At 36.5% G+C, this 18,329-nt stretch overlaps 1 protein-coding gene across 10 annotated transcripts in view; it reads left to right on the top strand.

The window, feature by feature from the left end:
- The window catches only part of PLAGL1 (PLAG1 like zinc finger 1), a 74,121-nt gene that overhangs the window by 24,511 nt on the left and 31,281 nt on the right, over positions 1–18,329 (top strand). For all 10 annotated transcript variants that reach the window (XM_043592518.1, XM_043592515.1, XM_043592522.1 and 7 more), the window contains exon 2: positions 1,406–1,439. The gene's annotated coding sequence lies outside the window, so the exon portion shown is untranslated. The remainder of the gene's footprint in view (positions 1–1,405; positions 1,440–18,329) is intronic.

Below are 18,329 nucleotides of genomic sequence, written 5' to 3'. Positions count from 1 at the left end.
CACACACACACACACACACACTTCCAGTAAATCAGGAATAGTGGGGAACTCCCTCGACTTGATAAAGAATATCTGCAAAAGCCTGCAGCTAACATCATACTTAATGGTGAGAAAGTAAAAGCTTTCCCATTAAGATCGAAAACAGGCAAGATGGTCTTATCATTCCTTTTCAGTATAATACTGGAATTCCTAGCTAATGCAATGAGACAAGGAATAAAAGGTATACAGATTGGGAAGAAAAAAACTATATTTTTTCACACATGGTACAATCATCTATATAGAAAATCCAAATAAAATAAAATAAAATAAAAAAACCTGGGACTAATAAATGAGTAATAGCAAGGTTACAGCTATAAGGCTAATATATGAAAGTGCATTGCTTTCCTATATGGCAGCAGTTGAACAAGTGGAGTGTGAAACTAAAAACATCTTCCCCTCAATTTTGCTGTGAACCTAGAACTGCTCTAAAAGATTAAAGCCTTTTAAAATATATTGTTGAAAATACGGAATCTGAGTTCAGACAACACTCTTACCTTTCACCTTTTGATTTTTGAAGCGAATAGTTTATGTCATGGTAACAACAAGCAAACAAAATTTTCTCTCCAGAGAATTTGTTGCTTTAAATCTTACTCTTTCATGTAGAAAAATAGAATTCTTTATTTATGATTTGACATATAACTGGGTAGTAGTCTTTTATGCACAATGAGTAAAATACTTATCACTCACAAATGGATGTTGTTTATTTTTAATGTTAAAAAGTAGATGTGTAAGAGGTTTGGGGTGCCTGGGTGGCTTAGTTGGTTAGGCATCAGACTCTTGATGTCAGCTCAGGTCATGATCTCATTGGCCATGAGGTTGAGCCCCCCCTTTGAGCTCTGCACTGGATGTGAAGCCTGCTTGGGATTCTCTCTCCTCCTCTCTCTTCCCCTCCCCTGCTTGCATGTGTGCCCTTGCGAACATTCTTTCTCTCTCCCAAGGGAGAAGCAAAAGGATATATAAGAGGTTGGGGACATAAGGGGGTTGTGAAAAAGGAGGTGGGGTGTGCTTATAAAAGGACGTGAGGGATCCTTGTGGTGATGGAACTGTTCGGTATCTTGTATGGTGATATATGCATGAGCCTAAGGTAATAAAGTTCTGTAGAACTAAATACGTACACAAATAAGTACAATGAATCTGGGGAAATCTCAAAAGATCAGTGGATTGTATTAATACAAATATGTAGTGATTGTGATATTCTACTTTAGCTTTGTGAAATGTTATCATTGGGGGAAACAGTAAAGGGACTCAAACCTCTCTTAAAATTCACGTGGGAATCTGTAGTTACCACAGTAAAATTAAAAATGCATGTACAACTGTTACATAAAACTAATAAATGACTTTTATTTATTTATTTTTTTGTTTTTAGGTTTCTGCCTCGTTGATAAGTCATCATTGGCTTTGTAAGTTGACATTTTAATTTATTTATTCTCCACCCTCAACATTCTGTATTTTCTGATTATAAGAGTACTTTTCTAGAGAACCTGGAGCAAAACTTTATCATTTGGTTCTTATATTATTTTAAGGGCTGTTTCACTTTTTCTGATACCATTAGGTGATAGTTATTTTGAGGAAGTTTGCATTACACATCTTGGGCTAGGGCCTTCTGTGTCTTTGGAGTGACTTCCTATCAGGGTTATGATCAGAAGGAGTAAAGTGCCATCTGTGGAGTTGAGGTTGTATGTACATCTCTCCCATTAGACATCACAGCCTGCACCCAGAACATCTTTGTGTCGGATGATAAGAGGGGCACAGCACCCTGGGAGAAAGCCACAAGTGTAGGTGGTTTGACTAGTGAGGAAAAATAAATTCTGCTTCATTTACCTGTGAAAATCTGGCAATTGGATTAAATGAGGGCAGGATTCTAGACTGGGAATCTGAGAATATGACTTTATTCCTATTTTATCGTTTGAAGTAGCTGTCTTGCTGTTCTATAACTTTTTCTTTGTTGTGTATTGGAAACAAAAATTGAGAGCTCCTGTTATAATGGTAGGTTTTTGGGTTTTTTTAATTCCATGAAATGCAAACATTTGAAATAGGAAAATTTGAATAAACATTTTTAACCTGGAAAAGAAATTATTCTCTGTGTCACAGAAAACATTTGACATTATTAAATGGGTTTTACTTGGCCAGTTTCTTAGAAAAGAGACTGTGTTGCCAGTATGGAAGAATAAGGTTATGAACCATAATGTACAATCAATAGTTTTGATTTATGCATGTTGTCATTTTGATGAAGAACTGAAATATGTTAAACTAATTTTAAAGACCTCTTTGAGAAACATTGTGTGAAGATGATTTCGTTTTTCATAATGTTAGCAGTGGAGGATGATATTGTTACAAGGTAACATACTGGGGATTTGCATTCTCAGACGGTGTCTAAATTAGTTTGAATCTTGTTCTAACAAGTTTTGTTTCACCTATTTTCAGGCCACTAGGAAGACACACACCTCTTAATACAGTTTTCCCCAAAGTATATGCCTTAGTATACTCATTCCTTTGGATGTTATATGGGAAAGGGACCTATAGTCATGTAAATTCAGGGGAAAAAAACCTTAGTAAAAATTAGACTTACTTCCAAGAACTGATTATCTAAAAGAGCCTATGGTCTGTGTTGTTTTTCAAACATATTTCCCAATATAACTCCATATATACTGTAGGATTGGGGCTCCATGAAACGTTTTTGAGGAAATAGTGCTTTAAAATTTAGGAAATTGATAACAATGACAGGATCTATTGTACATTTTTCACAATGATAGCGGAAGAGAATAAGGACATTTGAGCTAGAACAGAAGAAATAGAACATAAAAAGACTGTTGAAGTATCTTAAAACAGTTGACATACAATTAACCATAAATAATTATAAATATAGTTATAAAACATAATTTCTAAAAATCTTGAAAGTAAAAATATGTATTTTTCCTTGTTGTAGTCACCTAATTCCCACATTACTCTTTCTCATTCCTTGAGGATTTAGTTCCTGGCTCACTGTCCTCCTCTCCAAGACTCTTGTGTCCTAATTCTTGGTGATTTTATGGCCACTTTGGGGTCCTTCCAATACCTTGATTTCTCAGTTCCTTAACTTTCTCTCTTTCAGTGATCTTGTCTCCCAGACTACTTTGGTCCTGTCCTCCCCTCCCATGGTGATATTGCAAACTTAGTCATTAGCAATAACTGTTTCCCTCCATGATCTTGAGTTCAAGAATCCCATTCTCCACCAGTCCCTGCTCCCAAATTTTTAATTCCATCTAGATATTTGCTTATTCAGTGTAAATAGCCTCTACCCTGTCATTGAAATTACCTGTTTATCCCCTTCTCTTATCCCTCCTTCTTGCTCTACTTTTTAGATACTTTGCTATCTAAACCCCAAAGACTTTGTCTCTTCCATGCCTTTAGCTGCACAGCTAGTCATAGCTGGAGAAAAGTGATCAGCCATACTCACTAGTCTTATTTTAACTATTTTGATTATTAACCTCAGTGGTCCCCTAATGTTTTCAGGCAATTTGGACAACTAATTCCTAGGAAGACATTTAAAACCTATTTCTCTATAAACTTGCAGTTCCTCTTCTTCTGTTTTCCCTTTCACCTGATGACTCTGTTTTCTTTATCACTGATAAAATACAAATACTCAAAAGAGAACTTCCATAAGTGCCCATCGTCACATATACCCCTACTACCTGCACCATACAATTCTGCATTCTCTTCTTCCTCTCTGGGTGAACTTGTGCCCAAATCCAATCTAAAGCTTACTCTTCTACTTATGTTTTTATATTCTATTTCCTTTCACCTACTCAAGGATATTGCTGTAGCAGTTGTCCCTTCACCCCCCTGAGTTATGGATTTCCTGCCTCTTTTACTTAAAAAAAATTATTTACTTCCCATTCTCCCTAGTTACCAGTCCATTTCATTTCCATTTTCTTCTACACAATTTTTCAGTCTTTCTGTCCATTCTGTCCTGATCCCATCTCAGTCTGGACTGATTCTCATCATTCTACCAAAACTGTCTTAAATGTCACCAGTGACCTCCATGTTGCAAATCTCACAGTTCTCAGCCCTCGTTTTACCTGACCTACCAGTATCGTTGACCCTGTCAGTCATGCACCTCCCTAGCGTTGAGTCTCCACACTTTCCCAGCTGCCTTCCAGTTACCATGACCACTCGTATCAGTCTTCCTTGCAGATATCTCTTCATTGCCCTGACTTCCAAACACTGGGTGACCCAGGACAGTTCCTACACTGTTTCTCTGCCTACACTTACTCCTAGCTAAGCTGGTTCAGTTTCATGGCTTTAACTACACATATATGCTGATATCTACCAAATTTATATCTCCATTGTGAACCTTTCTCCTGAACTCCAAATTTAAATACCCAATTGCTGAATGTCTAACAGGCATACCAAACCTAATATGTCTACAGTTAGGTTCCTCTCCACTCTCAACTAAACTTTCTTCTTCCTTAGTCTTTTTCATCTCTGTAAATGGCAACTCTATCACTCATAAATATTAACTCTGTTACTCTATTTTCTCACACCACACTCTTTGACACCATTGTCATTTCTTCTTTATCTCACCTTCTGTTTATCTAGCTGTCAGGAAATACTGTTAGCTCTACCTTAGATATATCCAGAAGATGACTGCTTCTCACCATTTCTTCCACTCTCATACTGGTCCAAACCATCATCATTAATCATCTTTTTATTAAAATAGGCTCCTTACTGTTCTCCCTGCCTTTTTTTTTTTTTTTTTTTTTTTTTGAGAGAGAGAGCTCAAGGGGGGAAGGGCAAGTGGAGAGAAGGAGAGAGAATCTCAAGCAGGCTCCACACTCAGTGAGGAGCCCTATGCGGGGCTCAGTCTCACAACTATGAGATCATGACCCGAGCCAAAATCAAGAGCCGATGCTTAACCTGCTCAGCCAGGCACTCCATGGTCTTTCTGCTTTCATACTTTTTCTCCTATAATCCATTTTCCAAAGAGCAGCCAGATAAATTATTTAAAACTCTAAGTCTGGTCACGTTACTTTTTTGCTCCAATGCCTCAGTGCCTCTCTTTATAGAGGTTTATCATCTTCTACATGATATGGGCCCCCATTACCTCTGACCTAACCTTCTACTGCTCCCCCTCACTCACTGCTTTACCCATACCAATATTCTTCTTCCAAGTTAGGGTTTTGCAGTTATTGTTGCCACAAGAAGCCATAAGACTTGCTTCTTTACCTCCTTCAGGTATTTGCTAAGTTGTCATCTCCTCACCTAGGCCTTCCCTGACCAGCCTGTTTTGTTTTTGTTTTGTTAAACATTTTTTAAGTTTATTTATTTATTTGGGGTGGGGGCAGGGAGAGAGAAGGAGAGAATCCCAACAGGCTCCTTACAGTCAGCACAGAGCCTGACATGGGGCTCGATTTCACAAACCATGAGATCATGACCTGAGCCGAAATCAAGAGTTGGACGCTTAACCAACTAAGCTACTTAGGTGCCCCAGCCTATTTTGAATTGCCGTTATTTCTCCCTCCCTTTACTCTCTTAATGGTCTTTTATCTCTTAAGTACTTTAGTTTTTAATCACCATCTAATATATATTTTATTTGTCTTCCCTTCATTCAAAGATGAACTCCACAAGTGGAACAGGGGAAAGGGATTATGTAGTAGTTACTGACTTTGTCTAATATGCCCTTCTGTTGTTGCCTCCTGACTCACAAAGATGGGTAAGTGACTCGCATTGAGGCAGTTTTTGTATCTTGTCCTTCTGTTTTTCTAGTCCTAGGATTGGCATGTGATCCAAGCCAGGCCAACTGGAATTTTTCCATGGGATTTTGATTTTTTCTGCTGGAAGTGGCAATAAATAAATAATTCATATCTTGTCATGGATCCCCTTAACTGTTAACAAACCATTAGACGAAAGATAAGTACAGCCATACACTATAATACCTTTGGAAGACATACAAAAATTGCCCATATACTAGGTTATCAAAATGTGTGTATATATATCAGAGAAATAGAGAGGAAAATAAGAAAAATTTAAGTGAACATGATATAAAGTTCTATATAAATAAGCTTTAAAACTTTGAGTGATTAAGATGCTAAAGGTTATTTTGACTTGGTTTGCCTGTCAGATTGATTCTTCCTAATGTTCATGTAATAGTTACTTCCATGCTACATAACTTCCACAGCTCAGAAAGGTAAAATAGATATATTGATTTATATAACTGTCATTAAAATGTAATGGCCAACACAAAACTTTTAAAATATTGTCAGTTAGGAGAATAAATGTAAAGTCTACAAATAAGATTTTAAAATGAACTGTCTACTCTAACCAATTGGACTTGCCCTGAGTACAAAAATGATTCAGTATTTGGGAATCTTCTGGAAAAACTACACCATATTAATAATTTTTTTAAATGTGAACTTAGAGTTTTGTGGGACATTTGACAACATTAAACACCCATTTCTGGTCATCCCTTAGGAATAGTACTTTCTTATTTTGGATATAAAATATTTGTTTTGAATCTTAACACATTTATTAATAGCAAAGGTCACAAACATTTCCATCAAAAACAAGAGTAGTGACATGATGTCTGCTAACATGGGTAGTAGAAGTTCTAGCCAGTCAGTGAGACAGACAAGTAACAAGTATAGTTATTAGAGGAGGAGATAACGCTAAAATCTGTAGGCAATATGATGATAGACCTATACAGTTCTGAAAATGAGTTATGAAACTTTTTTTTTTTAATTTTTTTTCAATGTTTATTTATTTTTGGGACAGAGAGAGACAGAGCATGAATGGGGGAGGGGCAGAGAGAGAGGGAGACACAGAATCGGAAACAGGCTCCAGGCTCTGAGCCATCAGCCCAGAGCCTGACGCGGGGCTCGAACTCACGGACCGCGAGATCGTGACCTGGCTGAAGTCGGATGCTTAACTGACCTCGCCACCCAGGCGCCCCTAAAACTTTTAGAATTAATGCAATTGCATAAAGTAGTCAGAGATGATAAGTATACATTTAGTGGCAATAATTGGAAGCTTAAGATAATAGGTTCATTGCCCCTCCCCCGTTCATGCTCTGTCTCTCTGTGTCTCAAAAATAAATAAAAAAAAAAAGCTAGCAAGAAACTGACATACTGAGAATAATGCAAATAAAAAAATGTGTATTTTCAGAATTTCCTACAGTAAGTATATATAGCTTTGTTACCAGAAAATAAGTAGTAATATCTTAAGAAAGCTGAATATATTTTCAGTATTTAGAGGTAAGAAAATTCTGTTGCAGGAGCTCAAGCTCAACTGAGTTTTGTTCAGTTGTAGGCTTTCCCAGATAACTCAGTAAGGGAATTTTAAATGCTTGATTTGAGAACTTCAGTTAGATGAAACATGATTAAAAAGCATCCAAAATCTCAATCATCTATATGTTTCTAAGTATTACAGGGAGAAAAACTAGGTTTGAAATTTCTTCTAAGAACATACTTCATTTTCTTTTTCAATGGTTGTTTGATTAAAAGCTCTTTGGTAAAAATGAATAGATCTTGATACTTTTAATAAATGGCTCCTAATTTATAACCAGTTTGTTACTGAGGACTTGGAGTGTTCTATCATAATTTAGTTCCAAAAGCTCCCTTTTTTTAAAGAGCTATAAATTAGAGAGCAGACAGCATGGAGAGCACAAATTTTAGAATGAGTGTAGCCTGGCTTGAATTCTAGCTGTAATGTCAGTAAGTACATGATTGTGAGCAAGTTAACCTTTCTTAGTCACAAGTTGTCTTTTATAAAACCGAAATAATAATAGCTATGAGGATTAATTGAGGTGATAGACCTGGTCATTAGCGACATTCAGTAACAATCCTTTAATTCTATATTTTTCAGTATTATAATTTGAGATACTAGTAAGTATTTTACAATGTACTTTATAGAGAAGGCAGCCTCTTATTATTTATATCCCAAATTTTGAGAACTTCTCTATTTCTATGGAAGAGAAAATGACTAAGAGACATGGGCTGCTCTGTAATGTGACCCCAGACAAGTCACTTTTTGTAGTTTCTGAGCTTTTTGGTAATATCTATATCTTAGTGATGTGGAGAGGATGAAATGAGGTAATGCAGAGTTTTCAGTACTTATTTGTAAATATAAAACACTAATACAAATGTAAGCAATTGGAACTTCAAACTGAGGGGACTTTCATGACTTCCAGCCATGAGGTAGTAACAGAAACTTGATTCATTTTCCAGCCTTAAACAACCAAAAAACAAAATGGAACCAATAAAAGCCCATAAAAATTTAAAATAGGTTTTCACACATTGGGCAACTAGCCGTATACTATCATGAACACTGAGAGAAGGAAAACAAATGATGTGCCCACGGCCACAGTGTAAGAAGGGGAAACCAAACACAGCTCAGTGGTCACCATGAATTGAAGTAATAGAGTTGGGAATTCAGGGAGGCAGGTGCCACTAGAATTTGTAGGACAGAGTGCCAGAAAAGAGAGTTGCACAAAGAGAACACGGAACACTGGAGTCTTTAGCTGAGTGCTGATTAGTGCATGCATGTAAGAGAAATACCCAAGGCTGAGAAAAGAACCACTAGGAAGGCAAATGTAGATCACAGCGTAAGGAAGAATGTGTCCCAGCAGAGTACAAAACCCTTTGTAGTATAAGTGGCATAAAGTGGAGTACTCAGAAGGGTATTGCCTCAGTAGTAAGGGAAAATTAGCTCTAGAGTAAAGGTTGCTTTGGTCCTTTCTTTAAAAAAAAATCCTGAAAGTAAACCATTGAAGAGGAATCATAAACTTTTTTGATAAAGGAAAAGATACAAAATATTTTAGGCTTTACAGGCCATATGATCTCTGTTGCAGCTACTAAGCTCTGCCATTGTAACGTTAAAGCAGCCATAGACAATACCTAAGTGAATGAGGATGGCCAAATTCTAGTAAAACTTCATTTACAGAAATAGGCTGTGGGCCAGATTTGGCCTGTGGGCCACAATTTGCAGACTCTCCATTCTTAAAGGTCAAATTGTTTTTAGTAGTTTAACTTCATCCCAGAACAAAGCTCAAGAATATTTAAAGAAATACAAAATATCTGGCACCTAAAAAGGTAAAGTGTGCAGTATCTAGTATTCAATCAAAATTTACTAGATATGTCAAGAAACAGGAAAATTCATTGGTGAAGAGAAAAATAAGTCAATACAAATAGACTCATAGATGATAGATTTTAATAAAGATATTAAACAGATTTTTAAAGATTTAGTAAACAGCTTTACTAAACAAAGATATTAAAAGTTATTTTATACATATGCTCAAGATTGTAGAGGACAGCACTGGTTTAAGGAGAGATACAAAATCTATAAAAAAAAAAAAAAAAAAAAGATACAAGGTGAACTTCTAGAGGCAACATAAACATCTGAAATGGAACATACACTGGATAGGAGTAATAGCAGACCAGACACTGAAGAAAGACTCTGTGAACTTGAAGATAAAAAGCATTAGATATTATACAAAATAAAACACACTGTAAACACCACATCAGTGAGCTTTGGGACAACTTCAGTCAGTCAAATATATGTATAAGTGGAGTCTCCAAAGGAGGAAGGTAATAGAAAAAATATTTAAAGAAATAATGACTGAAAGTTTGCTAAATTTTATGGAAACGGTAAGCCCACAAATCTTAGAGGTTTGGTGAATACCAGCAGTTACCAAAAAAAAGGAAGAAAATTACATCAGAGTACACCACAATCAAATACTTTAAAACCAATAATAAAGATTGCAAAGGAGAGAACAGGACACTATACATTTAGAGGAACAAAGAATGACAGTAGACTTTTCACCAAAAGCAATGCAAGCCAGAAGACAGTGGAACAACATAATTTAAGTAATGAAAGAAAGGTAGTAAAAGACTGTTTTAGTCCTGTAAAAGCTGAAAGAATTCACTGCTACTATACCCACACTATAAGAAATGTTACAGGAAACCATAAGGAAGAAGGAAACTAATACTATATCGAAACAAAGAACATCAGAAATGAGTAAATATATAAATTTTTTTCAACTTAAATATTTTTTTAAAAAGATTGTTTTAACCAAAAATAGTAACAACGTAGTGGAGGTTTATAACATGTAAAATGTATTGACAACAATTGCACAAAGGTCAGAATTGGAAAAATTGAAATGTAATACAAACCTTTTATACTCTATGTGAAGAGGTATAATATCCCTTGAAGGTACATTGTGTTAAGGATATGACTGTAAACCCTAAATCAACCACTAAAACCTCAAAAGAGTTATAAGCTAAAGGAGATAAAATTAAATCAGAAAAAAATAGTCCAAAAGAAGACAGAAAAGCAAAGGAAAGGGGAAATGGAGAACAGATAGAACAAATACAAAACAAACAGCAAGATGAACATTTCAGCCTACCTATATCAATAATCATATTAAGTATAAATGGTTTAAACACTCTAGTTAAAAGGCAGTGAATGTCAGCTTAGATTTTTTTTTTTTAAAGAAAATGAATTAACTATATGCTGTCTGCAAAACAATGTACTTCATATAGCTAAAGACACAATTAGGTTATAATGTAAAGGATACAAAACAATAATACTAACCTTTTTTTAAGCCTTGACTTAAAACCTCTAAGTAGAAATGAGAGCAAAAAATACTGCCAGGTATAAAGATGATTTTCATAATGATAAAGTGCTAAACTGAGGACATAATCGTAAGTGTTTTTACACCTAATAATAAAGTTTTACTATACATAAAGAGAAATAGATAAATCCACAATTACAGTCCGATTTCAATACCCTTCTCAATAGATGATAGATCAACTAGATAGAAAATCAGTAAGGATAGAGAAGACTTGAACAGTACTGTCAACCAACTTGACCTAATTGACATTTATAGAGTACTCTACCCACCACGTTTAAGTATACCCAGAACATTTATTAAGATGGACCATATTCTAGGTAAGAAAATGACTAAATTAATTTTTTTTAAAATTCTAATCATACAAAGAATATCTCCTGCCCATAAAGGAATTAGTACAGAAAGGTATCTGGAAAAATATTTTCAAATGTAACAACACACTTCCAAACAACCCAGGAGCACATTCTAGGCCATACGAGATACTTTAAGTTTAAAAGAATAGAAATTATACAAAGTATGTTCTCAGACTACAACAGAATTAAACTGCAAGTTAATAACAGAACAATAGCTGGAAAATTCTCCAATAGAATACTTCTCCAATAAATAGCACACTTCTAAATAATCCATAGGTCAGAGAAGCCTCATGAAACCTTAAAAATATTTTAAACTAAAAGAAAATACAGCTTATAAAAATTGGGGGTAGGGGAGGAAGCTAAAACAGTGCTTAGAGGGAAATTTATAGTATTAAATGCATGTATTAGAAATAATATCTAAAATCAATAACCTAAATTTCCACTTTATGAAACTAGAGAAAGAAGAGCAAATTAAACTGAAAGCAAGTAGAAGAAAATAAATAAAAATTAGGGAAGTCAATAGAGTTGAAAAATAGGAAAACGAGAGAAAATAAAAACAAAAAATGGTCCTCTCAACAAGATCAAAAAAATAAAACTATAACCAGATTGGCCAAAGAAAAAAAGAAGACCTAGATTACCAGTGTCAGTAATGAAAGAGGGTTCATGACTACTGATCTCATGATATTATAGGGCGAATAAGGGAATACTACAATCAGTCTCTGCCTACAAATTTGATAACAGATGAAATGGGAAAAACCGAAAAACAAAAAAACCCACAACTTTCCAGAAAAGAAAATGCACCCGGCCCAAATGGTTGGGCTGGTGACTTTTGCCAAATAACCCATGTGACAAAAAATGAAAAAGGAAATTGGAAAGTATTTTCAACTGAATTGGAATGAAAACATATTTCCAAATAACTAGGATGCAACTATAGCAGTGCTTAGAGGGAAATGTATAGCACTATGTGCCCATGTTAGAAAAGAACAGTCTCAAAGTAATGGCTGAAGGTAAGGGATTGTCACAATTGTCTTCAAATTTGTGGATGTCTTTTATTAAACATGTTTGTTTCATGTTGGAGGAGACAATACTGGTGGTTATAAAAAGGCAACTCTTGGCCCTTCATAGGGAAGCAATAACCATTAGACTTCCCCTGCTGGGAGCTGAGTTTCTTTAATGAGGCATGTTCCCTTAGATATACTCTAATTTTTTTTTTTTTTGTAAGTAATCCCTGGGTGGGGCTCAAAGTCACATGTATATCAACTGATCCAGGTGTCCCTCCCTTAGATATTCTTAAAAGCTCTTCCCAACTATTAATTTCTGAGATAAATGTTAGTGAAGTAAAAAAGCATATATATTTCTCAATGTTAATAGGCTATACATTAACATGCACATTTAAACTGATGTATTATATAGTAGGTAATATAAGAATGACCAGTAATTTTAAAAATCACAGAACTGTAGAATTAGAGCCTTAAGTGGTGTTTAGTCAAACAGCAGTGGCCTCAACTCCCTGCCTCTTTTAATATATTAAAAAAAAATTTTTTTTAAAGGGAAATGCATTTAAGTTTGCAAATAAACAAAAGCAGTGCATGAGAACTAAGGTACTGAAAGGCATATTCAGAGTTCAGAGAAAATTTTATCAAGCTCAGGGATAATCACTAACATTCTAGATGTGATTTTGTACTAGGTAAAATGTTGGATAAATGTCACTTCTCTCCACAGCCTTTTCTGGCTCTACCAGACTTAGTGGCCTCTGTCTTTCCACAGTATTCTGTACACTCTGTACTGTAACATCTACATACTACCAACTATCGATAAGGTGTTATGAAAAATGAGACCAAGAGTTTAAAAAAAAAAAAAAAGTTTACCGTTTATCACTGGCAGTCTTTGCCTGTGCTTAAAAAGTCCATCTGTTTTCTTCTAGTGAGCAGAGCAGTGTGAGGGTCAAATGAAATAATATACGTATTCTTTGAAAACTGTAAAGCACTAGCTCTGTGTAACAAATATTCCTATTATGTATTTTTCTCTTCATGTGGCAACTGTCTGCATTTCTGCCTAGCACCAATACATTCTTGCTTAAAATAGTTAAATGGCAAGAAGTAAAGCTGATTGTACAAAAAAACCACATTGCTGCTTTATAACAGCCAGGGATTTTCTTCAATCAGCTTTTTAAAACACAATTCAATTAGTGCTTCTATTTTGTGTAGTAGCTTATCTTTTATGACAGTTTGATCTGGGTTTATTAGTTGGCCACCTTAAAATATTAGATGCGAGTGGTAAATTTTTAGTGCTAAAGAGAGCTATGTAATCCAGAAGCTGTAAGTTAAATTTTATGTCTTTTTATTGAAAAAGGAGACATTGGGGCGCCTGGGTGGCACAGTCGGTTGAGTGTCCGACTTCAGCCAGGTCACGATCTCGCGGTCCGTGAGTTCGAGCCCCGCGTCGGGCTCTGGGCTGATGGCTCAGAGCCTGGAGCCTGTTTCCGATTCTGTGTTTCCCTCTCTCTCTGCCCCTCCCCCGTTCATGCTCTGTCTCTCTCTGTCCCAAAAAAAATAAATAAACTTTGAAAAAAAAAATTTTTTTAAAAAGAAAAAGGAGACGTGTTTTTCTCTTTTGACAAGTTTTACATTGGTTTGATTTTCAGCACCATTGATAATAGGTACCGTTATTAAGCATTTATTATATGCTAACACTGCTTTAGGGGCTTTATACTCATTATTTGATCCTTCACAAACCCTATCAGAAGATATTATTTATGTCTTACAGATGAGGAAACTGAGTGTGCAAATACTAAGTGCTTAATTTACACAGTTACTAAAAGGTGACACTAAAATTTAAATATGGATCTGACACCATAATCCATACTCAAGCACTGCGTCCTTGAATGAGTGGGCCAGTGCTTTGGGCTTAGGAGTAGATTGTGATTATATAATATAGTTATTGTGAGAGAAGTTCAGTGAGCAGTTGTATGCATATATGGTAGCTACATGCAGTGGAAACTGCGTGGGATTGAGAAACTGGATACTTCACAGTGACTCTTCTCCTTACCAGCTCTGTGACTTTGGCAAGTCAATTTATTACCTTTCTTAAGCCTGTTTTCCTCACTGAAAAATAGAAACTAATAAAACCACCTATCTCAGGTGGTTGTGATGAAGAGCAAATTGATGTTTGTAGGTGCTTTCAATGCTTTTGAAAGGGTATACAAATGAATTGACGGGTGTATTTTGTCATTTGCTATAGACTTTCATTTAAGTAGTAAATTTTCTGAGTGCTTTTAAAAAATAATTTGATTTATAGGAACTTAGTGAGTTTCTAGAGCAGCTCTATTGAATTTAGAGTGATTACATAAGGAAGTTCTACTCAAAAGACTAGCGTTCTTCGATGAGATACTTTGTTTTTGAGGAATGGTTATTTCACAATACCTCGTAATGGAATTCTTGACGGATATTTCTGTCTCCATTTTGGAAGAGTAGAAAGACAGAGAGGCCCAAAGTAGATCAGTGCCAGAGTCAGCTTTGAGGTTCCTAATATAGCTGTCACACTGTGCCTACTAGGAAGCTACCTTTCCTGCGCCATTTAGACTTCTGTATTTTCTAAGCTCATTTCTGTCCCAGCTTGAGAGAAAGTGAAAGTCTTCTCTTGGAGGGCTGTTCAGTACCATGTACAAAATGGCATCTTTGGCAGTCAAATGAATAATCAGTGAACGGATCCCCCCCCCCCCCCCCCCCCCCCGGTCACACTGAAGCTCATAAGATGGGCACGTGGGAAGGTTGTGTTCTGTGTCAAGGAATGAGTTCTCCATACCTTTCATTCCAATATTGTTTATTTTCTTTTTGGTTTAGGAATTTTCAAATTTAACCCATCCACTCCCATGTTTCCTCGGGATTAGTGACAGAAATGGAAGGGGGCGCAACAAAACAAATGCATTTTGTTACAGGCTTTCGTGAAGGTTGTGTCAAAGAAGCGGCTCAGAATTCAGTGGGGACTTTAGAAACCTTTTAATCAAATCTGTTCAACAGAGGTAACCAATCAGGAGAACCCATCTTCCTCTAGCCCCTCTTACCCCCACCACCCCCCACCCCCAGTCCTCTCACTCCCACAGAGCTGCACAGGGCTCATTCACACACAGACTGTCACATAGGGGTTTGGATTAGCGGTTTGGGTGATTACTCCGTTCACATCAAAAGCTAACCCTTCTGTCTCTGTTCACGTTTTTTGTTTCGCAAACAGAATTTACGCAAACTGACTCTTTAGGTTGTGTGGCCTTCACTAGAAATGAGGCCTTGAAGGAAGCCCTAGTAATTACAGCTGTAAATTCACCCTATGGTGGTAGTTTACTAGGTGTGAACCGAGAAGGGCTGCCCACAAAGCCATGTTCCTATCATCATTAGAACTATTAGGTTGAGAATAAAATGTCCCAATAGTTTGGGTACGGTGACACGAAAGAAATTGCAGATTAAGTGAGACCATTGCTTGTGGGGTTGCAGGATGGAAAAAGAAAGGGAGAGTGAGCAGGCGAAGTTTATTTATGGAATGTCAGGGGGCCATTGAGGCTCAGCAGGCCCTAGAAGTGGAGGACTTCCCTCGGTGCTTGTTTTCTCCCTCTGACCTTGGATGAACTAGCGAGCAGTATATTATGCCGGGCGATTGTGCTGGTTTGTCATGGTTAGCATTCTGGACTGTCACTGGAATGTAGGAAACGGATGAATTTGAATTGAACCATGAGGTGGTCTGCCGGGCCCTCTCCTTGTCTCAAGGAAACCTGTCGCTGTTTGTCTGGGCCTGGCCTGATGGAAGCAGTGGAGGGAAAGAGAGGTGGGCCTTTGATCTCTTTGTTGCAGCTGCTCCCTGGGAACTCGCTGAAATCAATGCCCTGTTTTCCTGAAGGAATGAATGGCTCTGCCTAACTAGCTTTGTGAAGCTGTGGGGGAATTCACTGCCTCTGTTTATTGACAGCTGAAAAGGAGCACATGGGGTGGGATGGACCTTCTTGTGAAAACCAGGCGCAGGGAAAATTAGACCTCAATTTAACACAGAGGAATTTGGAAATTCACCCCAAAGGAGACGGTGGTTTCTCATGCTTACATTAGAATTACTCGAGTTTGGGGCTAGTGTGTAATGAACAATGGAGGTTCTGTCACAACTGTGTTATAAGTAGGAATATGGTATGCATAATAAATGATGTTAAGTAGAAGTTGATTCAACACCCTCCTTCTATTTTAAACACAGAAGTAGAGAAAGACAAATATTACCCATGATATAATCGAGTAATTCTTTTATTTTTGCATTCAGAAGAAGAAGAAAAAAACTGACACTTGAAATCAGCATTAATGTAATATTACTGAGTATAAAGAATGTCATTCATTTATGTTCCAGAACATCTTTGAACTTTGTATCTAAATTTCACTCATGCTGCCCATTCCTGCTGCTCTGGATAGTGTGCGTTGTGTGGAAATACATTTATTTTTAAAAACTTCTATTTGAATATTGTAACTGAAAGTCTATGCGAAGCATAAATGAAACTAATAGACCACTATTAGCACTTGCAATTAACGTATTTCATAAATCCTAAAATTACTACCTAACTTTTGAGAACACAGCAAGGAAAAAATCTTGAGTTTATCACAAGGAAACATCACCATACCTTCTTTTACATCTCCCCTCGCTTGCTTGATTTCCCAGGAAGAATTTATGGCGTCTTCCTTTGGCCCTGAGCCCTTTGTGCACACCTCTATTCTCGCACTTAACACATTGCCCTGTAGCTCTTTGTTTAGGTGTATTCTTTTAGCTGGAAGTAAAGCAGCTGTGTCGGATTCATTTTTATATCTCCAAGCCCAGCAAAGCTCTTGGCTCAGTGAATGCGAGCTGCATGAATGGGGATTGATAGCTCCCTGTACGTTAGTTTGAATGTAATTACTTATCCAGGCTTCAACTGCAAATACTACGTTTTAGGAAAACTTGATTGATCTATTGTTACCTGATTGGTGCTATGGCTTTTTAAAATCTGTGCTCTATGGAGAATTTCATTAAACACTTTTGATTTGGCAAGTTTGTTGAGCAGTCCATCAGCCTCTGAACAGGAAGCATTAAAAAAGTGGATGGCATTGTCCTTTTTAAGTCTAAGCTCTGTTGTCTAATATTCTTTCCTAAAATTAAATCTCAACACAGGGTTTACGTATTTTCAGTATAATGAAAAAGCTTTTAATTTCGAGTTTTGTAGACTTCCACTTGACCACATTTAGTGATGGAGATGGATAAAGCTTCCATTTTACATGATTTAATTCTATGATGTAATGTTAAATAATATAAAACAAACCATCCTTTGACAGTTTATTTAACCAGATTTACCACTGCTGTATGTTATGAACCCCTTATCAAAGGAAGCCAACACCTTCATTTGTCAGTGAAAAGTGTAAGGGAAATTTTGAGTCTAAAGGGCTAACTGCTATGATTTCACAGGGACCCTAGAACAAGCCCAATTCTGAGCTCTTCGCAAGTTAAAACCTATTTCTTTTTAAACCACAGCTTTAAGTGGGAAATAGTTGTCAACATTCTTTGGGAAACAACATCTTAAAATCGTAATGGAAAAATTTAGTAAATGGGGATGGGGGGTGGTAAGTCATCACAGAAGTGTGGTAACTGGCTAATATGTTACTCTCCATGATATTTTTGTTTTTACCACCAAGATTATTTTTTAAAGAAATCTATTTGGTTGTCTGTTTTTGATTAAAGGTAAGGGTGAAGTTTAAACAGGTTTGCAAATGTGCGAGTTGCGGTAGGAATCTTGTAGAGGAATGGGTATTTGTATGGGTCATACGAATGTGGTGGACTCAGCAGTTTGTGATTCTGCTGAGATTTCAGATTTCTTACCAAATAGGAAAATTACCATGGCCTTGATCATCGATAGACTCTCGCCCCCATAAGTATTAACTTGTAGATAAGAAAGCAGTAAGCATAGCACTTAGGTTTTATAACTTGGCTGCTCTACCCTCTGTTTCTGGAAGTAATTTCATGTGACATCATACCAAAGTAGGGAGGGGTAGAGGGTGGAAGGAAACATAGGAAATCAAACCACACTTTTTCATTTTAGCAGTGAGGCATATCTTTGTCCACATTGATAGAACTACTTACAGGCCAAGGAAATAATTTCAGTAAGAATTGTGTTCTAGCTAGGTCTATAGAATCAGGTAACTCCAACTACATGATCCTCCATAAAAGCGCCTTTTCTCAGGCCTGAAGAATGCTATAATGTCTGAGAAGAATAATTTCAAATAATGTGAGTCAAACCTCCAAAATAGGTTTGGGGATCAACACATATTAGGTGTTTGTATTTG

The sequence above is a fragment of the Prionailurus bengalensis genome, chromosome B2 (genome assembly GCF_016509475.1).
Source record: "Prionailurus bengalensis isolate Pbe53 chromosome B2, Fcat_Pben_1.1_paternal_pri, whole genome shotgun sequence".
In the NCBI taxonomy this organism is placed as follows: domain Eukaryota; kingdom Metazoa; phylum Chordata; class Mammalia; order Carnivora; family Felidae; genus Prionailurus; species Prionailurus bengalensis.
Note: the sequence above shows the minus strand (reverse complement) of the source record. Positions and strands in the feature narration are given on the sequence as shown.